At 42.2% G+C, this 25,235-nt stretch overlaps 1 protein-coding gene and 1 long non-coding RNA gene across 3 annotated transcripts in view; one reads left to right on the forward strand and one right to left on the reverse strand.

Moving 5' to 3' along the window:
- Positions 1-25,235, reverse strand: part of CREB3L2 (cAMP responsive element binding protein 3 like 2) — a 128,555-nt gene that overhangs the window by 58,720 nt on the left and 44,600 nt on the right. The window lies entirely within an intron of this gene.
- LOC130541678 (uncharacterized) lies at positions 10,330-24,760 on the forward strand. The gene is made up of 3 exons (XR_010112807.1): positions 10,330-21,182; positions 22,429-22,490; positions 23,562-24,760. It is a non-coding gene; the product is annotated as an uncharacterized LOC130541678 (long non-coding RNA).

Here is a 25,235-nt window from a genome sequence, read left to right on the forward strand (position 1 = left end):
TCAACATCCCACTGCTGGTGCCAGGATCGGGCCAGAGTGGGCCCATCTTTAATGCCAGCCAGTTGGAAAGGGGCCTTATGGTCCTGAAGGCCAAAAACCAGAGAAAGGAGCAAAGTGAGCCTCGAGGAGGAAGCCTTTCTGGATACTGCAAACGCTTTAGCGAAGTACTAGTCATGTGAACCCAAGGGTTATGGGATTTTACTTTAATTCCTTCAAAGGCAATGGCATAAGAACATTTTACCATTCTAATATTTGAATCAAACTTTATGAGTTTACAAAATAATTTCATAACCTTTTTCTCACTAATACTCACGACAATCCTGTAAATTGGCTTTTAGTCCATTGTCCAAGATCTCTGTCCCCTACTGAGAGACCTTGAGCTAGGGTACTCATGTCAAATTGACTGAATTTTTTTTCCTTATTGTTTCTCCTAGGAAAAAGATATTTAAGCCTCATAATACAACTGTATGGAGAGGTTCTAACAAGTGTAAAACCATGATGGTGATGATCATGGATAATGATGTTGTCAGGATTAGGTGCTAGACTTGTGTGATGGACTAAGTACTTGACATACTCGATTTTCAGAAAATGAAAACATGTCCCCATTTACAGATCAGAAAACTGGGGCTCGGGATAATTAGCTATTTTGCCTTGAGATGCACAGCTGATGAAAGGTGAAACTGATATTCTAGCCCATGTTCAGCCAGTTCCAAATCACAGGCACTTTCTACAGCATGCTGCCTCATTTGTGTCAGCCTCTAAAGCTAGATAAAGATAGGCTCACAGACGGTCATCCGCTATGAACACATGGTCTCCTGCACTAAACCTGTAGAAACATGCCAAGAGTTTGTTAGAAGGAGAGGTTCCTGGTATCACTTGCTGTGATACATCAGCAATAAGGATGGAGATACTTACTCGGCCTTAATGCATGTTTCTGCCAAAGGATTCAAGCAACATCACAGAATCTCTGAGTTGGAAGAAACCTCCTAATAGGATTGAACCCCTGCCTCACAACATAAATGTTCTTCACCCAGTTCAGAGAATACACATGGCAACTTCCCTTAAAAATTTGTGTCAAGTTTTATCTCCCCTATTTGTGTCAGGTTTTATCTCCCCATTATCTTAAGATTCTGCATTAAACATCCTCCGACTATCCCATAAAGTTTTGTCTCCCTTTATTCTTATAAACACAACACCTTCATTGCAATCCTAATGGTCACAGTATGGCATTGTGGCAATATAGCTTTGGAGTCGGTCAGCCCTAAATTTGAATCCTGGCTGTGCAAGCCTGAGGAAGATATTTCCATACTCCAAACCTTGGTTTATGAGGTTAACAATAATGCCGGCAAAGTGAAGTTAACAATAGTTCCGGCCTTGTGTCATGAGAATTAAACTAAATAATGCACGTAATATACCTAACACTTCACTGCATAGCAATCTTTTAAAAAGCTCTTTTAAAAAACTAACATAATTAAAACAATAAAATGTTGGCATTTGCTACTTGCACACCAGCTTCTCGCATTGTTCTTCCTAGAATATGCTTTCATTTTCATCTTTACCAAACAGGAAACTACCTAAGACAGAACAAATGTACTTGTTTTAGAAAGTCATCCCTAGACAGAGATACACCTTGAATTGATCTCTCATTTCCCTAACAAGTAAAGCCCTTTAAGTATCTCTTAATTTGACACATTTTTCCTTTTCTTTGATGTTCCTTTCATTGCCAAGTTACTTAAATATCTTATCACTAGGCCTTCCAAACTCTATGGCCCAGATGTAAACCGTTTACCCACCCCTCTCTCTGGACCTAGCCCAGATCAGAGATCATAGATCGTAGATAGTTGCTGCATTCAACAACTATCTCATTTGCATCTATTATCATTCTATAACATCCTAACGAAATAGAAGATAAATCCAAATTAGGGCTAGATCTCCCAACAGTTATAAATAAGTGCCTTCAAACATTTAAAATGTATATCCAAATTTACAAATCAGATAAATTAGGAGAAATTTTTATCCTTATAAGAATTACTTATTTTATAAAAAATTACCTTGGCTCTGAAGCATTTACGCTTTGAGTTTTCAGGTCACTAATGAACTGCCAAAGTAGCTTGCAAGGAAGGAGTGGTTTATGATCTGGGCCACTTCCTGCTGCTAACAATTGCCCTAAGATCGGAGGTCACGAGGGTGAGGAAAGGGGAACAAAGTGGGAGGAAAAGGAAGGATTCATAATTCTTTAGTTCAAATAACTGGCTGCATAAAGCTACCGACCTGTCTTCCGTACAGTACTCTCCACTGAGGTTCGCCCACTCAACAAATACAGTGGGAGCATGGGCAGAAAGATGAATAAAGGTCAGTCTTATAAAGACAGAGTTGTCCCAAGGTGCAAAATGAGTTAGCCAGAATGTATGTCCTGTGCCCCATCATCCAGAGAACTTATAGAGCGTGTTCTAAAGCAGTTGTGCCATCCCATAGTCAGCCCAACAGGCCTCTTTTGTGCACAGGCTAACAGAAGAGTGCTGCACCAGACCAGTTAGCGACAGGAGTTCTAGTCCCAGCCTTGCACTTCAATGGTGGTCAGTCTGCCTCTTCTAGACTCAGTTTCCTTCCCTGTAAACCTCTGTGTGTGTGCGTGTGTGCGTGTGAGTGTGTGAGTGCTATGTGTACTGGGGATGCGGGTAGGCTTGAAACCTGATCAGTAGTTTGTCACCTTTTTTCACCTTTTTTAAATTCTTAGACCCTTTTGGGAATCTAACGAATGCTCCTGCCTGAGAACCTAATGCTCCTTTTGGGAATCTAATGACAGTCCTGCCTGAGAAATGCTCACAGCCACAAACACACAAACACAGCCCAGCATTTCAGGAGGCTGACCCACCCCTGAAGTCTGTCTGCAGACGGCAGGGGGATTCCATGGATCCCGGGCTAAACCCTGCCAGCAGAGAAAGTAGTAATAACACAGGGATATTTATAAGTCATTGCTAACAACCTATTCAGCTCTACTACCCTATCATTTTCTAAAATGTTGCAGGCAACATAAAATGGAGCTACAAAGGTTTTTCAACTTGGGAAAAGGAGGACAGAGAACACCCTCTTTCTGCCTCACGGGTTTGTTTAGATTTGCCCCTGTAATGCCACCCCATGGGCAGTGAAGCAGGTGGGCACGGCAGGTAATAGGATTCAGAAAGCAGAACCTGGGCTGGCAACAAGAGGCCCAAGGCCTGCCTGGGCTCCTTCTGAGCTCCCCAAGCATTCAATTCCCAGCCCTGCCCTCTGGGATGCTTTGCAGCCAGTCTCTGGCTGAAAAGATAGTTCTCCGGCAGGCAGGAGAAGAAGGCTTTGTACTTAAAAATCGTGGCTAGGAGCCTTACCTAGAGCACAGAATGCCTCCCAAAGACTGGAGCCATAGAAGAAGGGAGTGTGGCAGGAGCAAGCTGATCCTCTCCATAAATGATTCAGAGGACACAGCTCAAATTCACATTAGAAACCAAGGCCTCCTTCCAGCAAAACATAGTTTGACTGTATTGCTCAGGCAGGGAGGAGCTGCCCTGGGCTCCTGGCATCCCCTAAGCCACCCTCCCTCCTCCCCTTGCAGGGAGAGAAGGGACCTGCCTTCAAAACCAGTGCACCTTAGACCTGAGTGGCTCTCACACAAGTACCCTGCACACAACACACAGAAAAGGGCCAGATGCCAACCATGAGGAAAAAGGTGACCTTGTCAAAGTCCCAAGAAAAAAAATGGCTCACAAGTCAAATCCCATTACAGTGAAATTTCAAGGATACCCAATTCTTTTCTAGTACAAAAATGTAGGCCCATTACATATTTAATTTTTAAAAAATGGGGGCTGAGCTTGGAACTCTTTATTACACCAGAGTTTTGGAGGTTTGTGGTGGGGGTTATTTTGGGGAGGGTGTTTTGTTGCTTTACTGAAATTTCACTAGCGTAACAAAAGCTGTGTTTTAAAGAGGCTTATTACCAAAAAAAAAAAAAATTAAATAAATAAATATATATACACCTTGCCTGGTAGTATCCAGATGAACCTTTTTTTTTTTTTTGTAAATGAAGTATGTGAAATAGATTAAGCAATAAAGGCATTGAGAGATGATATTTAAAGGAAACCTATTATAAATCCATTGGTAGGGTATATTCAATATTTTGTAAAAGGAGTCACCCTGGGAGAAGGAGGAATAAATAGGTGGACCACAGATGATTTTTAGGGCAGTGGAACTCTGACACGGATACTATAATGGTGGAGACACGTCTTTATACATTTGTCCAAATCTATAGAATGTACAACACAAGAGTGAACCCTAATGTGAACTATGGACTTTGAGTGATAACAATGTGTCAATGTATCTACCATCATGTCTACCAATACGATGGTAGATGTTGACAATGGCGGAGGCTATGAACGTGTGGGGCAGAGGACATATAGGAAATCTTTGTACCTTCTGTTCGATTTTGCTCTGAACCTCAAACTGCTCTCAGAAATGGGTTTTTTGTTTGTTTGTTTGCTTTTTGAGACAGAGTCTCACTCTGTCGCCCAGGCTGGGGTACAGTGGTGCGATCTCGGCTCACTGCAACCTCCACCTCCTGGGTTCAAGCGATTCTCTTGCCTCAGTCTCCTGAGTAGCTGGGATTACAGGTTCCCGCCACCACACCCAGCTAATTTTTGTATTTTTAGTAGAGACGGGGTTTCACCATGTTGGTCAGGCTGGTCTCGAACTCCTGACCTTGTGATCCACCCGCCTCGGCCTCCCAAAGTGCTGGGATTACAGGTGTGAGCCACTGCCCCTGGCCAGAAATGGTTTATTTTTTAAAACTAATTCCTAATGTATATATTAAGTAAAAATGAATTTTTACATATGATATTTGCTTCAAGGGTCATGCACCATACTAATTCCTTTTAAACTACATAATTTTTCATCATTAAAACAAGTAATGATCCACTTTCCCAAATACATGCCAATCCTGAATGGCCTATAGCAGTTATTAGAATTTGATGTGGAAAAAAAATCCACTGTTTCATTTTAAGAGCATCTGCCCACAATACAAATAAATCAGTTAATGAGATGAAGGGAGAAATACCCCACAGGTGGCTCCTGATAACAAAGGAGAGCTGCAAGATTCAGAATTAGCTAGCACACAAAAATTCAATCTGCCTACTTCTTGGCTTATTTACACATATAGCTGCAAATACCCCCAAAATGCACTTCTTCATTCTTTCTGAACCCAAATTAGCCTCTAGCCTAGTAGGGCCTGTCCTTCCATGGCCCAAGAGTATCCAACAAGTACCAACAGGTATAAAAATAAAGCAAAGAAAATTTAATAATAATAGCACCTTCCATGTACAATGCATAGTATTTACATATGACAAAACACTTGCACACCATGACTCTATCTGATCCTCACAAGATGGAGAATTATCCCGAGGGTAGAGACAGTGGGGCAGCCTGGAGTAGGGCAAGACCCCTTCCCAGGCACATTCGGCATAGTCCCTGCTGCCTCTCAATCACTAACACAGAGGACTTGGAGCTCAGATTTCTAATTGTTCCCCAAAAATGCTTTTTGAATTGTAACTTGGGCCTGAGAGAAGGGCAATCTCCTCATGTCAATGGAGGAAATCCTCAGGATCCTTTTAGAGCAGACAGAGCTGTTCCAGAAATACCCGTATCAGGTAGAGAAGTCCTCTGATATGCTTCAAGAAACTCAAACCATCCCTGAGTCCTCTTGCCCCTTCCTTCTGCCACAACAGACAGCTGAATCTCACCAACAAGTGAAAGACCATGAAAGCCATGATCAAGTCAACCGTTCAAGGCTGAGGCAGTACAGAACCTGTGATTCTGTTCTCGTCATCCATAGTGGGGAAGCCACGGAGACTGGGATGCTGAAAGCAGCTGCCATCAGGACCACCAATTCTTCCCTCTCCCTTTTCTCCACTTCTATCCCCGAGTCTAGACTCTACCCCTGCAATCTTGGACGGGAGTGCTGGAGGCCCAGCGGGGCTTTTTGCCTGATCTATCCGGCAAGCCAAGGCCAAAAAATGTTTGCTTTTAACCCTTCCACACTTAAGAGCCTCCTACATAACTCAATCTATGTCCAAATTCCCCACAGTGAGAGTTAAAGTAGATTTAAATTTCTTACTACCCAGTTAAATTCTCTAGATACTCTTCCTAATTGGTGTTGTTGATATCCCTCCTTCTGTCCCTTATCCTTCAATTTGCAGTTTTCAACCCTTTTACATGCTCATTATATAAGGAAATTTGGAGGGTTTTTTGGTCAGACTGCTCTAATGAGGTCTCTTGCCCTCTCTGCAGTCATAAGCTTCTCCTCTCTGGTATCTTCCACTCTCTTAAACAGAAGGCATCCCCATTCCCTCTCCCACAGTATACACTCTCCATCTCCATTTCAGTCTTTACCTCACCAGGGGACACCCAGGGCATTCCCTCATATCTTTCAGTGAAGGCACAAGCTAAGGTATTTACTATTCCTACACTCTTGTGTCCTACCCTAAAAGAATACAATCCGGTACTCTGCCATTCATACCAGAAAAACTCTGGATTATAGCAGGCTCCAAATCACAGACTAGTGAAGCTTGAGGAAACATTGGATATCATCTGGCCTGACCTGGTCACTCTAATTCGAGAAAACTGAGGTCCAAAATGGCACATGAAATCAAAGAGTTGAGAACTGAAATCTACACTACAGACTCTCTAACAAGAGAAACGGTGACCAGACATAAAGATCACCAAATGGGTGACTGAAAAGTGTTCCACAGACGACCCCCACAGAATTCTCTGAACAGAACGTGCATGTTGCAATGGAACAATTCCGCCTCCAAGTCAAGATCTAATGCCAAAAACATCAGGTATGAAACACTAACGGGCGATGAAGTTTGTGGGAAAAAATGAACGGCATGCATGCTTCCTAGAAACCTATGCTTTATTTATGAGCCAAATATGTCTTAAGCATTACTGAGATAATCTCATCCCTAGAGGGCCACATTGGGGAAAAGGGAAAGTGCTTGAGAGGTACAAAGTGCTGTTTGTGTTGTTTAAATGCTCAGGCATGACTCTGCCAGGAGGTACCCCTCCACCCCAAGATAAGAGCTAAGGGAATCCCGCAGGTCAGCAAATGGGAGACCAGGAAGGTTCTGGCTTCTAGCCACTTTGGCTCCTGCTCTGTGAGAGCTCACATGTATGCCCCACCTCTCTGGAATGACATGTGTTGAGACATACCAGGGGATCTTAGCCTTTGAAACCCTTGTGTTATGCACCGGACTCATGGGACAGAAGGCATATAGTCTACATCAGCTCTGTAGATCCTAGCAGCAACCTTGGGTCAAATCACTCGTTCTCTCCACACCACTAGAAAATGAGAAATCCAATCTGCCTTTCAAAACTGTAGTGAAGATAAAAATGAATTCATCGATACAAGTCTAATCCAGATACAAGATGGTGCTATGGTAAATGAAAACTGGCTAAGAAAACCATGTGCAGGCTATGAACACGAAAGTGACTTCCCAGACATCCACAGAATTCTTATCTCCATCGTGGCCAGCCAGTTAGCAACCGCAGTTATTGGGAGCGCAGCAGCCATTGGCTGTCTGCTCCTGCATGTTCCTTCCTCTCATGAACCTCAACCAGCTGAGGCAATGAACCCTCTTCTATCTCTAAGTGCTACCAGAATCCAAGAGCTTTGAGGCCTGCTCAGGACAGACTATCTTGGGGCAATGGGGAGTAAAGGGCCCCGGTTGGCTTTCTGTTATCCCACATTGCTAGCCCCAGCCAGGTTATTCATTCCAATCACATTTCTAGAAACAAGAGAGATCAGAAAGGCAAGCTCCAGTATTTTAAATGAAGAACCTGAAGTTAAGGTACACTACACCACTACCCTAAAGAAGCAGAGTTTGATGTTTCTCTATTCATTTAGAAGAATTACTTTGGCATAATAAGAGCTTAATAAATGTTAGCTGTTTTATTGTTGTTTGTATTACATGCCTCGCTAAAACTGGGACAAAATTATTAAGTATTTCTCTGACTTATCAGTCTCTTAATACCATAAAAAATGATGAAGGTCATAAAACATCATTTTTCTTTAGTGAACTCGGTCGATTCTAGTTTGCCCATTTGCTTACCAGGGGGCTCATTTTCAGTTCATCAATTCATAATTGATTGATTGATCTTCCTTTCCCCTTTTTGAAAACTAGGCCCATATCTCCAGTCTCAAAGCATCTCTCTCATTCCCTGCAATTTCTCCACAGTTCACCAGCCACACTGTGCTCACATCCATAAGCTTCTTTAGTGTCCTTTCATCTTAACCAGCAATTATAATTTTTAGGCAAACCTCTCATTCAAACTTTTATGAAGGAACTGTTTAAAGCTGAACTGCACTATCAAGTTCCTACTTTGGTGGCACTGCTGAAAACCAGACAAATATTTTCAGGTTCTCAAATCTTTCTCTGGAAGTGGGGTCCAGGTTCTCCTAAAAGTATCCCTCTAAATCCTTCTGCCCTCAGGCGGATCTCCCCTGTCATTGAGCCACAGTCCTGTCATCCCTTTTGGAACAGAAAGGAACCATTCTAAATGAATAGGGAAACATCAAACTCTGCTTCTTTTGGGATAGTGGTAGTGGTTCAGTGTACCTTAGCTTCAGATTCTTTATTGAAAACAATGGAGCTTCAATGCTTCAACTTGGTAGAGTTGAAGAAATTCTAAGAAGGAAAAACAAAACAAAACAAAATAAAACACGAGGCCATAATATTCTCTTTCTAAGAAAGACCATAAATAGAATCTAGTGATCTCAGCAGGTTATTATGAGAACAAGCAAACAGAGATATTCTGCAGTCCTGCTGGAAAACACATGCAACCACCATATGTTAAAAGTTATTCCCAAACAGTTTGAGTATTTTTCTCCCAAAAGACGAGGTAGAGCAATGCTTCTGAATATTTGTTCATGATTGAGCAATGGTGGATAGTTGCTTATTGGATCATGAATAGGACACATTTGCCTTCTAGTCACAAAAGATTATTTTCTGTTACCTATAAAGCCAATGGTGTCAGAAAGTACACAAGGTTTGAATGCAATAATGATGCAATGCCTCGGGGGTGGGGGAGATATTCTAGAAAGAAAGTCAGCACAGTTTCATTAAGAAGTAAGAAGTCAAAGGGGTAGTTGCTGGCATAGCAGAAAGAATGCCTTGTTTGGAATCAAAACGCTTGGGTTTTAGACCTAGCCCTGTCACTACTTGGTTCTGTGACCTTGGACAAGTCACTGAACCCCTCTGGGTCTCTTTTCTTAGGAAATAAAATAAGAGGTGGGACCAGGCAGTCTCCCAGGCCCCCTGCGGCTCTGGTATTCTGAGACCAACTATGACGTAGGTAGCTTCTGCTTCCACTCACACCTAAAAGAGTAAAACAGCCTGAAAATAAATCTTAAGCCTGAATCAATGTTCCCTGCAACTCCCCCTCTCTGGCCTTTTCTGAGATTCTATTGGCAAAGAATGGCTTCCCTTGAGGATGGCTGAGCTAACAGCTGGGCAGTACTGGGTGATTTCTGCCCTTTCAACAGCTGGTCTCTGAGACAAACAACCAGACAGGCTTTATCAGAAAAAAATGACTCAACTTGTGGAGGCCAAGCATAGATGGAGAGCAGTTATCAGACTTAAAACTACTGTACTACTTTCTCCTCAACCAAACCTCCTTTCATCTACCAATATCTTCTAGCCTCAGTTATGCAGAACCTCCATGAGAAATGCGGGAGGGAAATGGCACTAGACCATTTCTAGGAAGCCTAGAAAAAAATTCAGGGCCATAGTTTCATGTTTTCTGCCCTATTCCTCAGAAGAAACTAACAATTTCTGAAGTGGTTAGAGATGTTCAACCAGGCCATGTTGATATTGTCGATGAGATGATTCTTCATTAATGAGGATTTTCCTGTACATTCCAGGGCCCCTGGGCACTCAGTGCTGGTAACATACCCCTTTCCCATTATGACAACAACCAAAAATGCCGCCATATATTTCCAAAAGCCAAAAAAGGAGCTTTCAAAATGTAGATTCAACTAAGAGGGATCCATAACATTGATTTAGGTTCTTTCCATGGGTCTGTTTTCAGCATTCATGCAAAATGCAGCACTGTGTCAAAAACTTCTCTTCATGACTGTCTCTGGCATGAAATTGTATTCTCTTCACTGTCTAAAGACCCACCAATATCCAAGTGCCCTTTCCCCATTGATCTGAATACTCTTCACATTTGCAAAGTCTGGGTGTCTAATAGGTTAAACCCCTTAACTTTTGAAGTTTGGGCTTTAAACTGATCTTTTGCTTACCTTTGTTTAAACAGATTTTTGCCACCGGGAGCCCATTTAGAAGGGAAAGGGAAAGAAAAATAGCAATTCACAAAGCTGTACACAGAGTCCGTGTGTGGAACGAAGGTGCAGCTGGACCACCTCTCTGCCTCATGATGTCTGCAAATGCACAGTAAAATTAAGAAATTGTGCCAATGATAATATTCCCAGTCTCAACAAAGTGGTTTGTTTATTAGGTCTTCTAGCTCACAAAAGAGGTATTTAAAAACTCTGCATGTAGCCTTGGGAACCGACCACGGAAAAAGTAAACCTAAAGCACAAGTTTTGCCTTTGCAAGCAGCAAGCACTGAATCAATGAACATTAGACCATTTGAGTGAAGGCAACAAGATCACAATCAGAAAGAACAGCTTACTGATCAAAGGTAGATATCCCTGAATTGTGATCCATCAATCTGTGAAATTTAAAATAGCCCACATAAGAGTATTTAAATTAAGGTATATCTAAGTGGCTATGAAAACAAACTGCCACTGTAGAAAACTATCTGTTAATATACAGAAATGTCCACGTCATATATCTAAATGAAAAATATATTGTGAAAACTGAATTCCCTAATTTATAATTGTCTTTATATATTTATATATTTTGTTACATACTTTATATATCAATGTATTTTTATCTATTTCATAAATGAATAATCAAATTTATAGTTTTAGAATTTATAACTTTTATTTTTTTATTTTTATTTTTTATTTTTTTTGAGACAGAGTCTTGCTCTGTAGACCAGGCTGGAGTGCAGTGGCATGATCTCGACTCACTGCAACCTCTGTCTCTCGGGCTCAAGTGATTCTCCTGCCTCAGCCTCCCAAGTAGCTGGGCTTACGGGCATGTGCCACCACGCCCGGCTAATTTTTGTATTTTTAGTAGAGATTGGGGTTTCACCATGTTGGCCAGGCTGGTCTCCAGCTTCTGACCTCAGGTAATCTGCCCGCCTTGGCTTCCCAAAGTGCTGGGATTACAGGCGTGAGCCACCGTGCCCAGCCAAATTTATAACTTTTAATTGAAAGTAGAAATTATCTATAAGTGCTAGAATATAAAAATGTATGGACAGCCTTATAGCAAAATGTTGATGCACTCCTGTGTAGTGTTAATACGGTTTTTTAATTCTTCTTATCTATATTTCTGACAATGAAGACCTCTAATTTACAATGGGAGGAAAAAAGCATTTGCTTTTTCAAAACAGACTCTGTTTAACTGAATTAAGTGAGACCTGGTTTAAATAGTCCTCAGGGAACAAAAACCAGGGAGGACAACTGACTAGAGACAATATTTTCTGCCCAAAAGATAGATATTCTATATTTTATGCATGTTAACAAATAAACAAACTAACCCATTGGTAGGCACAGGCCTAAAAGACAGACTTTTCTGCAGGGCAATAATACCCCAAATCACAGATCCTTTTTCCTCTGACACTTTAAATGTTACATAGGCAGAAATCTGCTCTCTAATTTTGCCCTCCATGTAGACAGCAATCTGGACTAAGAAGAACTGGGCCTTTCACCAACAAGCATGGTTACCTACAGGTGAACACGCAGGTTTTGTATTAATACAGAACCTCAAATGCTGGAAAGGAGCTCCTCTTTATTCACCCGCCTCCTCATGAGGGTGGGCTCTGAAATGACTCCTAACAAATTGCCCTATCGAAACACTTTTTCTTTCATAAATCCAAATTTCCGCCTTGAGCCGCTACAATTAAGCTTTTATCTTTAGATTGTATTTAGTGGCCGTTTCTGTTCTCTCATGACTTGAGCCACCAGCCACAAATACTTAAAATAATATTTTTGATCCTGCTCTCCAAATGCACCCTCCCCCAAATTATAGTCTGTTAAATCCCTCTGCTTTTATGGAAAGAATAAACAGGCACTGGCCACACACTCCCTCCTGCCCACTGTAATAGGCTGAAATTCTAAGATGACTCCCAAGACTCCTGCTCCCTGCTGTAACATGCTCGGTATAACCCCCTTCCCTTGAGTGTGGCCTGTGCAACATGTGATTATGACAGATGGCAGTCCTGTGAGTGCTGGGTTACAACGGTGAAGGCAATTTTGTAGGTGTCTTGAAGGTCTCAATTCAGTTGACTCTGAGTTCATCAAAACGGAGATTATCCTGAGTGGGTCTGATCTAATAAGGTGATCCCTTTAAAAGAAGGTCTAGAAATGAGAAAAATTTTCCTCCTGCTGGCCTGGAAGAGGCAAACCACTAGAAGATGTACAAATGCAGAAAAAAAAAAAAAAAAAAAAAACCCTGAATTCTGTCTACAACCATATGATCCTGAAAGAGGACCCTGAGCCTCAAATGAGACTGCAGCTCCAGCTGACACCTAACTGCAGGTTGGTGAGCCACTGAGGACAGGACCCAGCTAAGCCATGCCCAGACTCCTGACCCATGGAAAATGTGAGATAATAAATGTGGTTGTTTTAAGCCACTATGTTTGTGGTAATTTGTTAGGTGTAGTGCTATATATATAAGCTATATATATAAGCTATAAGGCTGTCCATACATTTTTATATATAGTTATATATATATATATAGTTCAATCCATAGATTGAACTGAGTCCCACCAAAATCCAAATGTTGAAGCCCTAGCGCTCTCTCTCTCTCTCGCTCTCTCTCTTCCCTCCACTCTACCCACTAAGGACACAGCAAGAAGGTGGCTGTTTACAAGCCAGGAAGAGAGCCCTCACCAGAAACCAACCATGCTGGCACCCTGATCTCAGACTTCCCAGCCTCCAGAATCATGAGACATACATTTCTGCACCCAGCTGTGGTATTTTGTTATGGCAGCCACACCCACTCAACACCCGTAGCAAGAGAAAACTAATAGACCCACTGACTGGCTACATCTCTGTCCACTCCCTCACCTACACCCTCGCTTCTCTGGGTCTACTATCTGAAGACATTCTTGAGGAGGAAAAATGAATCCTGAAGAGAAACAGGAGAGCTGGAGAACCTGTGACACTTTCAGTCAGCCTCAAACTGGGGGTGTGGTCCTGGCCTGTGCCCTCCGGGGCTCCCCTGAGCCTCTCCACACCTGTGTCTTGATCCCGCCATTTGCCCCCCTCGGCTCACTCCTTTAGAAAAGGAAGTCAGACTAAGATGGCGCCTGTGACTTCATACCTTGGCTCCCAGATCACAGGTTAGTTGTTCTGCCCTGGCCTAAGTTTAGGTAAATCTCTTTATTCCTGATGGTCTAGCCAAGACCAAGTTGAGTTTTTTAAAGAAACTTTTACAGGAAAACTGAGGGGAGGGAGGAAGAAGAATTTTTGAAATGCTCAAAGTAGACACATTTATATAAGACACATTTCTTAACTGAAGACCAGTCACAGCCTGGCTTGGCTGGTGTCACGTCTAGAATATCCACCTCCACATCCACTTCCTTCCCCTGCCCTGTCTTTACAGGAGGTTTATAACTGTGCCAGGCCTCCTCCGGCCCGACCTTCATTTGAGTTGGCTCCCTCACTAGCCTGAAGCCTCGGGCCCTGCCACTCTGCAGCTACCCCGCCAAGTCCTCCTGCTCTGTTTCTGGCTCCCTGGATGAACAAGGTACTTCCATACCTGACCTCAACAATTCCTCACCTGGATCTAATATCGAGGACCTCACAAGACAGTGCTTTCCCATGATTCCCTGTCTCCAGGCCTCTTTGCTCTTGTGTCTACCACCTTGGCTTCAATTCAGCTAAGATATATTCGAAATTCATAATGTGTCAGTCAATTGTGCTAAATTCTGGAGATGCATAGATGCTGTCTTGCAGCTCAAAGCCTACTAGGACTACCTAAAACATGCTCACTAGTTCATTATTGAAGCTGGTATTACATCATGCTGAAACTCAATTCACGATTAAACTGTTTTTCTCAACTAGTGCCTAAGCTTCATCTTGCTAGTAGCCAGGGGGACATTATGGTAGGAACCAAAACTTACCCATAGCTTCTCCATCTCCTCCAACTCTCCAACTCTATAAAGTTGGAATAAAACAAATGTATTGGAATTTTGGTGTCTTAGTTCCATGTCCCTACTAAATTTCTCACTATTAGACTGTTTACTTACTTGCAGAAAGCCACTGCAAGTTAACAGAAGGAAACAGGATATTGATTTACCTTGGCCAAGGTAAATATTAGCATTTAAGAGGATCATCTTGGCTATTCAAAAGCGTGCTGGGCTCACCATAAGACTTCTCTAGTTTCAATTTTCCTACTGAATCCACAGCATGAGTATTAGTACGTAACTGAAGAATAGCCTCATGAAAACGAATGGACCATTCCTATCCAGTTATCTGTTATAGACTGCAAGCTCCAAGAAGGTATATCAGATGCATTTTGTTGTCCTTGTTCTGTGACCTGCACAACATAATGAACAACTGGCCATTCAAATGAGTTTCAGTGATGATGATGAAAACCAGCAGGATCATCAGTTTTGTGACCATCCCAGGCTTAAGGATGGCTGTCTGTTACCAACTTACACCATAGGAGTCATCAGAAATATAAAGGACATTCACACAAGAATGGAACAAAGTTCCAAACATGTTTACATGAAGTTGTCCCTCTTCCTAGTTGAGAAATAAGTCTATACCTCACATCAGGGTACAGAGATCACTGGTCTCACGGCAATCTCAAAGGCCAAGTCAGCCCAAAGAAATATCATTTTCTCTTAGGCAAATGCCAGCTATCAAAGTGCAAAAGGAAATAGCCACTTGGACCTGGAGTTTGGCATTCAAACTGCTGACCCCATTATCTCTGCCACAGTGAGGCTGATACTGACCCGTGATGGGCAATCCAGCAGTTGGGATTCACTTGCTAACTTCCCACAGATGTTTAAAAAAGAACATGTCAGAAACTGTGTCGTTGTAAGGTGTAAGCCAGATCTCAAAACACACTTTATAAGGGACTCACATATTCTCATTTAATTGCAAAATTATCAGGAGAGAGGGAATCTAGGTTTTGTTTCTCCAGTAATTCAAAGGCTTGGGGAGGATTTCCCTAGTTTCAAGATCCTTCTGTGCAAGTTACTTCCTTATATTTCGCTTTTCCCATGGATTAAATGGACACCAGTGTTGCACTAGCCTCTTCCCACAGCCCTTTGACCTGGGTCTGTTATATTCACCAAGCCTCTTCTATGACTTTATTCAACAGCTAACACAGACGTAAAGCTTGTCAACACCCCAATCAAGATTAGAAAAAAAATCTGAGGGATATTTCATGAATGTTTACTTTGGAACATTTGTGTTTCTCACACCAGGGAAAAATAACATGTTTTGGAAGAATAAAATTAAATAGTGACATTTGCTTAGACACTCATGGATGCAAAACCCAATCCACACTGGTTATTTGATAATGGTGTTATTGAGAGTGATCAACTCCAGGCCGAGTTGCTGGGAAACAAAGGTCACTGTCAAGATGACTCACTGATTTTCTGTAAGGATCTATTGATAAGCTCCTTGTCAACAGAGGTACTGTCAGAAGTATAATAAGGGAAGTGGCTAAGTATATTATTTTATTTAATCTTCACAACAGACATATGAGTGGGGTCATAATTATCCCCATTAGACCAATGAGAAAATGCAAGCTCAGAGAGGCTTTAAAACTTACCCAAAGTTGCACAGCTGAGGAAGGGGTAGAACTAGGAAATCAAAATCAGTTCCTCTGACTGCAAAAGCCACACTCTTTCCAATACACCATATGCTTCTTGATCTTTGATGGTGAAAATGTGGGTGGTTTTGTCATGGATTTGTGGGTCATATGAGGAGTACTGTATTTTCCAATGGGATAGCTATTCTCACCAAACAGGCACTGGTCAAAGAAAGGATCAAGACTCACACCCTGGATTTCTCCAGAGGGCAAAACGTCTGATAGTCATTTCAGGTAAGGTCAGGTATGATTACCATCAATCCACACTTGTCTTTTTCTGGGGAAACTGGACCACATCAAAGAAGCTCACAAATGCTAACGCCCCTCATAAATGTAAGGTGATATTATCACCACTGTTCCCTACTGAGACACAAAGGGCTGTTTCTCCTCTACCCCATGCTTCTGAGCTACTCCGTAGTAGTGCTTTTTTCAGGATTTGGTTTGTTTGGGGTGGGGAGTGAGGAGGTATTATGAAGGCTCCACAAACACCAGAGTAGCAGTGTCTGTGTATGCATCCGAAGGTGAGCCATTTATGATTTAGTTTCAGAGTAAAACAAACAAACAAACAAAAGGACATATCAGAAACTGTGTCGTTGTAAGGTGTAAGCTAGATCTCAAAACACACTTTATAAAGGACTCACATATTCTCATTTAATTGCAATATTACAGGAGAAAGGGAACCTTTTCATTTCTCCACTCCAGTAATTCAAAGGCCTGGGGAGGCTTTCCCTAGTTTCAAGATCCCTAGTTTCATGGTACAGCCATGGTACAGTCTGAAGAATAATACACTGATCCTCACTATTCACAGATTCCATATTTCTGAATTGTGTCTAATTGATAAAATGTATTTGTAACCTCAAAAATCAATACTTGTGGCACTTTCATGGTCATTTGAGAATCCGCATAGAGTGGCAAAAAATTTGAGTCACTGACATGCACGTGCCCAGCTAAGGCTGAAAAAGGGCACACTCTGCCTTCTTGCTGTAGCTCTCAGGCTATTACGCAGGTTCCTTTTCATGGTCTATTTAGTGCCATGTTTTTCATATCTTTGTGCTTTTTGTTGGTGACGTTGCTGTCTAAAACACCTCCCAAGCACAGTGCTGAAGTGCTATCTAGTGTCCTAAGTACAAGACAGCTGTGATATGCCTCACAGAAAAAAATCCATGTGTTCGATAAGCTTTGTTCAGGTATGGGTGATAGCACTCTTGGCTGTAGCTCAATGTTAATAAACCAACAATATATTAATACATTAAGTATGGTGTCTTTAAACAGAAGCACACATAAAACAAGGTTATATACTGATTAGTGATAAAAATGTAATCAGACACCCGCGAGAACCTAATCCTCTATTTCCCTTAGCAGCAAAGGTTTAGTATTTGCTAGTTCAGTGTTCACAGTGACTTAAGAGACCATAACCACTGCAAATAACAAGAATTGATTGTACTTATTGAAATGTATAAGTATGGTATATAAGCTTAAGGAATTATTGGGGAAATGTCTGTCATGCATTCAAAGGGCAATGTATTAACTATCTAAAATCATATACATGAAAAAGACTGTAAGAAACACACAAAACAGGCCAGACATGGTGGCTCATGCCTGTAACCCCTGCACTTTGGGAGGTGAGGCAGAAGGACTGCTTGAACCCAGGAGTTCGAGACCAGTCTGGGCAACATAGGGAGACTCTGTCTCTACCAAAAAAAATGTTTTAATTAGCTGGGCGTGGTGGTGCAGAGCTGCAGTCCCAGCTACTCAGGAGGCTGAGGTGGGAGGATCGCTTAAGCCCAGGAGGTGGAGGCTCTAGTGAGTCAGGATCACACCACTGCACTATAACCTGGGTGACAGAGTGAGACCTAGTCTTCAAGAAATATACAAAATAGATAATAGGGTTGGTAGGATAGTGGGAACATAAGAGCTTTTCTTTTCTTACTTCTCTAACTTTGGTAATATGTTATTTTCATAATTTAAAAGTAAAATTTCAAATGCAAATTTACTCCCATCCATTAATATCTCTGAGAAAAATCTGCAAGTCCTTATTGTCAAGTATATGACTAATACGCTGTTCAGCAGCCCTACAAAAAGGTAATTAAAATCATCTAGAGGCCTGGTGAGGTTTGATTTACTTTTCTGGGAAACTTGGAAAAGATCTTCCTAGTATGGACCTGATTTATCATCTGACTTTGAAGATTCTCATTGTGTTTGATTTCTATTAACTATCTCTTCCACATACTCAGCCTCCTTCCCAACTTCCCCATGGCTGAGAGGATATCCCCGCCCAGCCCTCAGGCTCTCAGCCTTGCAACTCAAATGTCACCTTAGAAAAACAGTGTCCATGAGCCCTACGGTAGCCACAGGTCCCATTTTGTCGTCTTCACTGCATTTGCCGGTATGTGAAATTAGCTTACAGATTTATCTGTTCCAGTTTTTATTATCTGGCCCCTGCTTTCCCGCCTTTGCACTAGAATATACAGGGACTGTCTGTCTTGCTCAGTGTTTGACAGCCACCCTACCTACCCCACCCCAACTCTACCACACCTAGAAGGAAGTGCTCAGTAAGTATTTGCTGACTTACTAACACTAAGTTTTTCCTGATTCCTCTTTCTCCTTTGACCCCAAATCCAGATATAATCACTTATTTACCTATCTATCCTATTCCAGAGGAGTTTAAGAATAATTGTTTTTTTTTTAGATGGGGTCTCACTCTCTCACTCTTGTCAATTAGGCTGGAGTGCAGTGGCGTGATCTTGGCTCACTACAACCTCCACCTCCCGGGTTCCAGCGATTCTCCTGCCTCAGCCTCTAACGTAGCTGGGATTACAGGCGCCTGCCACCACGCCTGGATAATTTTTGTATTTTTCGTAGAGACAGGGTTTCACCATGTTGGCCAGGCTGGTCTCGAACTCCTGACCTCAAGTGATCTGCCTGCCTCGGCCTCCCAAAGTATTGGGATGAAAGGCATGAGCCGCTGTGCCCAGCCAGTTTAAGAATATTTCAATCACTTAGTAAGACCTTTTAATGTAAACTCCTTGATGTCTCTTGACTTCATCCTGATTTATTTCCTGGGAAACAAGAGAGCTCAGGGTTAGAGAGTTTGTTCCCTCTAAGTCACTGTAGTTTATGTTAAGTGGGATTAGCTGCCGGTGGTGTTTCACTGAAAACCTGCTTACCGCTTAGTTGATTAACTGCTACTCCACATAACACATTCCTTCTTTATGACCAAATTACTGCCAGAGCCTTCTAACTTCTCTGCACCCACTCCAGTCTAGCTGAGGCCTGAGGAATAGATGGATAAATAACAGTATCTGAGACCCGCTGTTGGTGTATGTTAAATGTTCTTTAAAAAGCGCCAACCATCCCCAACATACGACTCTCCTGAAAGGGAAAGGTATGTGGGTTTGCAGAGGAGGGGAGAGTTGGGTGGGTGATGACCGTCTCAGAATGTGACTATAGAGAAATCATTTCATCTCTGTTGGAAAGTCCTTGTTTCACTTGCATTGTGTTTTAAGGCTGGGAAGGGGTAGACACTGAGCTCTTTCTAATGCCAACCCTTCATCAGAAAGCAGCTGTAATATAGAAAAAATGCTTTGCCTAATCCTGTTTTCATGATGGTTTCTAGGCAACCGCTTGATGCAAACTAGTTTGTAAACAGCTGGCAGCTAGATAACCAAGAGAAAAAGGGGCACTTAAAACAGACGGTCAAACAAAGATCTGCAGAAGGGAAAGGCATCATCATGGGTTTTTCACACAGCCCAGTAAGATCACAAGGTCCTGTAACCTCTCCAGGAGGAAAAAGCAGCAGGGGTGTGTGAGCTGTAAACCTGGAAGAATAAACAGCACTCTCCTGATGAATCACAGGGAAAGAGAAATTCTTCATGTCATTCTTCACGGAGGAGACAAGATCAAAATCTTGAGAGGCCACCTCTCTGCATGGGTTTCTGTCTGGTATTCTGAAGTTCCACAAACATAAGTAGAGTCCTGCCCTTTGACCTTGAGATACAGGTTGTACCTGTCCTGTCTACGCATGAGGGATAACTAAAATGACAACTGAAATTGTGAAATGACCCACAGCATTTAATGATCACCGGGAACAAAAGTGTAGGATCTTAGTGCTTGTTTACATTTGGCTTGAATTGTGTATTATTTTTCCTGAAAAAGAAAGACTAGTAATCCTAGGGACATAATCCACAGCTTACAAATACTCTTGCTCTTGCAGGTGGTGACAGCAGATAGCTACCCAGAAGTAGGGGTGGACCCAGGCAGGGGGCAGGGGGCTAGGGATCCTCTCAGAGGTTCCTGTTTGCTCCCTGTTCTAACTATAATGGCCACGGCTTTCTATTTTCAGAAAACTTTCAGTAAAAAGGAAAGAACCACAAAGAAATCATCAGGAGCACTGCAGGCAGCACACGTTTAAGCTCTATAAAGGCAGCTCATGCTTGCGTCCAAACTACCCTAGGAGCACTCCTATTTTTTAAAATGAATAACTTTGTGTTGCCAAACTCCCCAGGTCCACCACATGTAAAGTTTATCTGTAACAGCAGCCTAAAGAGTTTGGAATGCTCATGGTATTGTCTGGCCATGAGAGAGGAGGTAAGAGGAGAAGAGGAAGGCATGGAGGCTAGAAAGTAGGAAGACCAGCTGCCCCAGTTGCCTCAGACTTTTCTGGTTGTAAAGTTCCACATCCTGGGATATCTCTTAGTCCCACAGAAGTCGGAACAACTGCCCAACCTACAAAGGAATAGAAAGAAGACTACAAACGTTGCCTAAGCACAAGTGTAATTAGTCACTCAAGACTCCCAGTGACTGAGAACCCAGACCCAAGAAACCAGGCCCTATAACTGCCAGAGTCTGCGTTCTTATTTAACATAAAACTCTAAAGTTCCCTGGACAGAGCCACTGGTAGAGACACCATTCTCCCACCACGTTAACCTACATTTAAAAGTAAATAATGAATGACCATGATAAACCAATCACTCTCTTGACCCCTAATTCTCACCAGGCTGACCTTTTATAAGTGGTTACAGATACACTACTACTTCATCATTAGAAACCCCCGGAAATCCTTGCCCATTTCCATCTTCAACGAGTACAGTAAGAACCCATCCAACAGGTATAGAAAAAGCACGTGTTCACAGACAGTTTCTCTAAGGAGCAAGCAGCAAAGCCCTGGTGGATTGAAGCTGGTCGCATCCTGGTTTGGTAAGCACCACAGGATGGGGGAGGGTGAAGATGGCAGTCTTATGATTAGTTCTTCAGCACGGCCACCTCACTCCTCTCCCCTTAATCCCCACAAGCCAAACTTACACGTCCGGTTCAGAAATACTCATGGAGTCTAGAAATATGTGTGAGGGCACTTGGCATTTTCACTTCTAATTTGTGATTAAATTTTTGTTCTAATTGGAAAATAATCTGAAACAAACATAACTCAGAAAATAATTTAACAGGTACCCCTGAAATCCACCACCTCAACTTTTCAAATGTAAATCTGCAATCTTGGCCTCAAATTTTTGAAAAAGAACTGAAATATTACCAATAAAACTAAACCCACCTCAAAGAGGCAGATCTGAGCACCATCCTCTCCTTTTTATAAAGGCAGAAACTGAAGCTCGGAAAGATTAATACGCCTCGTGTTCCATTATTGGAACACTAAGCATGCGGGAGTTATTTATATCCTACTGCTCAAGGTCATCGCCAAGGTCTGATGTTTCATTCATGCAAAAATTCAAAAAATTACAACCTAAGGCATAAACGGGTTAAATAACTTACCCCAGGATGTATGGGGACAGTCACTGGACACATTCAAGTCCTAGTCTTCCTTGCTGCAAGTAAAATTTCTCTCACTGGGTACCTTTCAATCACTTGAAATCACTCATACTTTGATGTTTAAAACACTAGCTAAGGCACTTAATTTCAGGTCTCAGATTTTGCTGCCACTTGTGTTACTAGGCACCAGGTATTTGGTGGCAAGACAGAACCATCAGTTTGCCTCAGGAATGTAAGACTTTGAATCAGAGAAGACCCAAAGGCCTTCTAATTATTTATAAACAGTTGTTTCCCACTTACAAGTGGAAATAAAATTAAAAAGCACAAACCGAGTGAGACGAATAAGCTATAAGGAGTAGAATACAATCTCAATCTAATTGAACATTTTCATTATAGAGCATTTTCAAATAAGTGTTTAGTCAATTTACTTTAGAGAGCATCTCAGGTCAGTGTCTGGTTTAAATTCCAAATACCACTCTTGCCAGAAGAAAATCGTTTCGCAGTGTTAGCAGTGGACAGTGATACCCGGGTTTCCTCCCCAGTGCAAGTTTCCAGTAACAGAATTAATTTGAAGTCAATTTCCTCTAAATCAAATCTGAGCTCTCTCTTATTCACAAAAGCTCCTAAGCCCACCTGAGCTGCTTTCAAGCTGCCATTGCACTCTCTACCTTCCATCTTTCAGGTCCTGGCAATCCTTCACACGGACAGCCATGCCGAATATTTCTCGAGAAGCCAGCGGCCCAGGTAAGCCATATTGAAACAGCACAATTTAACAATGATAGTTATTTTACTTTAACTTGAATTTCACAATCCAGGTTCTGAATTCTTTGAGTTGGGCAAAGATTTGCGATTGCTAGCATACAGCATAAGGCCCCACCTAAAAGAGTTAGACCATTCAGACAGGTGAAACAACATTCCGCACAGAGCTAGGTGAATCTGTTCACCTTTTTCTAGAAAAAGGGATTTGTCACTTACAGGAAAGTAGGCAAATTCAATTAACCCAGTAGTGAAGAGCTACTTTTAGAGCTGAACAGCATTTCCTTTTGTCAAACAGAGGCCTTTTAGAAAAGCAGTGTGTGTGGATTTAATCCAATGCCCCCCACCCCCCAGTGTACATTAAAACTCATAAAACGTTTTGTCTTTTCTTCTTCGGCCTCTCCACTCCACTCGGTTCCCACTCTGGTCTAGTCAGATGTAATGATGACGTGGAGTTCCCTGAACACAGCGCTCGTCACTCCTCCCCGTCTTGAACACAGGTTCCTGCAGCCTGGAATTCCACTTCCCTGCCTTCTCCACCTGGAAAACTGCTACTTCCACAATCTAGCCTTTTTCCACTCACCCAGGAAATCATGTCACTAGGCACCCAAAGTGCACTCAAAGACTCACACATTTCCTTCTCTTAACACATTTACCACTTACTTTCTGCATTTTTTTTAACCTATTTCTCTCTCTTCAAGGATGTGACTACAGGAATCTACAATGCCTAGACATAACAGAAGCCAAATAAACACTTGAGAAATCCATTAACATCACAACCTCATTCCTTTCCCCACCGTCTGTACAGCATCCTGACTGTCCACAGGGGTGCCTAATTATACAACCCCAAGTCCTCCTTCACCCTGGAATCTCCACTGGGCCCAGACTACTTCGCATCAGAAAAAAATACAGTAACTCCAAACTCAACAACTAGGCCCAGCCCCTCAACTAGTAAAGAACTCTTAAACTTGAGAAGATGGATATTTTTTCTTCATTTTTAGAAAGTGAAGAACATATTAATAACCCAAATAATTCCTACTCCTTCCACTCAATTTACAGGCTTCACAAGTTTTCTTCAAAGAACGCACCTGTAAGAAAGAAGACTGGCTGTACAAGAAGAGTGGTAAATGCAATGACATTTATCTCTTTCCTCTGCCAAGGTATTAATTCATCAATAAGCAAAAACACTTCAGATGCATTCCTACTAATTTTTGCTGTATCACACAGGGTGGAAGACTGTTTGATCCCAAGGGAATAATGGCTACAATCTAGGACCTCCTCCCAGAAGGCAGGAACATTGTGTCTGGCGTGTTCCGTCCTAGGCCTGGCCCACTGAAGTCCCAGGAGCTGTTCAACTGAATCAGTCACTTTCTAGTTTTCCCCTAAATCCAGGTCATCACTGTTCCTAATTTCCATGGTCACCAAGGGAAACAGGCAGCTCCCTGACTCATGCAATTCCCTGGGGTCAGTCCTCAGTGGGAAGACAGTAGAGTTTACAGGCCAGAAGTCAATTTGAACAGTTCACACTACCCAAGGCACACAAGCCCAAGGCTATGCATAACAAACTTGATGGCCCAACACAAGTTAGAACTCAGGTAAAATTCATGTAAAAAAAGAACCCCTTAAGTTTGTGACTTGGAGACAAACCACTGAGATCCTAAGTCTACTGTCTTGGGAGAAATATTGGAATTTATTTTCCCTCAAAATGATCAGAAAATAAACCTTTGGCCAGGCACAGTGGTTCACACCTATAATCCCAACACTCTGGGAGGCCAGGGCAGGAGGATCGCTTGAGCTCAGGAGTTTGAGACCAGACTGGGCAACATAGTGGAGACCCTGCCTGTTTAAAAAAAAAGAAAGAAAGAAAGAAAGAAAGAAAAGAAATCCTTGGCTGCTTCAAACAAGCCAAACAGCTTGAGATATCTGATGAGTGATAAGAGTTTTAAAAAGCTGTATTTGAGGAACTCACTTATCTGCTTGGCATTTGGTACAATGCAATGTTTAAATGTTTTAAGAAATCCAGTGAGTTAAGGGCAGGCCCTTTCTCCCATGTCTCACTTTCTGCATCAAAGACAATGAATAAGCTGCTCTTGATCCAGGGCCACCTGAAGAGCCTCTAGTGAGGTCACCAGCTAACACTTCCTCATTCTGCCTGACCACTGCTTAGACACAGGTGAGTGGATCTGGTCAGGATTAAATCCAAGGAAGGTCCAGTGCAGTCAGGATCAATCCTCTGGCGCCAACACTTCAAACACTTGAGATCTGTCTGCAACATAAGGGATGTAAAAACTTAAGTAATTCTTTTCAGTCTTCAAAATGCCAAGTCATTTTTAAAGAGACTAACATTAAAGCAGAAGTTACTACAGTATGTGTGTATGTCTGTCTCATGTCTGAGAAGGAACCTATTGACTCCAAGAGACCAGAATTGACTTGTTAATGAGGACTGTAGAGTCCCCACCTAAGGAGGATTGTGAAAATGGCCTCAATGCTTGGCAGGTCCTCCCATGAAGAGGTGATGTCTATTTCTCTGCTCTTTGATTCTGCAATGGCATTTCGAGTTGCTTTGGCCAACACAATGAAGTAAAGTATAACTGTCCAAGTTCTGAAACTGGGCCCCAAGAGTCTTTGGCACTTCCAGTCTCCCTCCTGGAACCTTCAGCTGCCATCTGAACTAGACAGGACTAGTCTCTGGGTAATGAGTGACCCCCAAGGTCCATATTCCCCACCATTCCC

Source organism: Pan paniscus, chromosome 6 (assembly GCF_029289425.2).
Source record: "Pan paniscus chromosome 6, NHGRI_mPanPan1-v2.0_pri, whole genome shotgun sequence".
Lineage (NCBI taxonomy): Eukaryota > Metazoa > Chordata > Mammalia > Primates > Hominidae > Pan > Pan paniscus.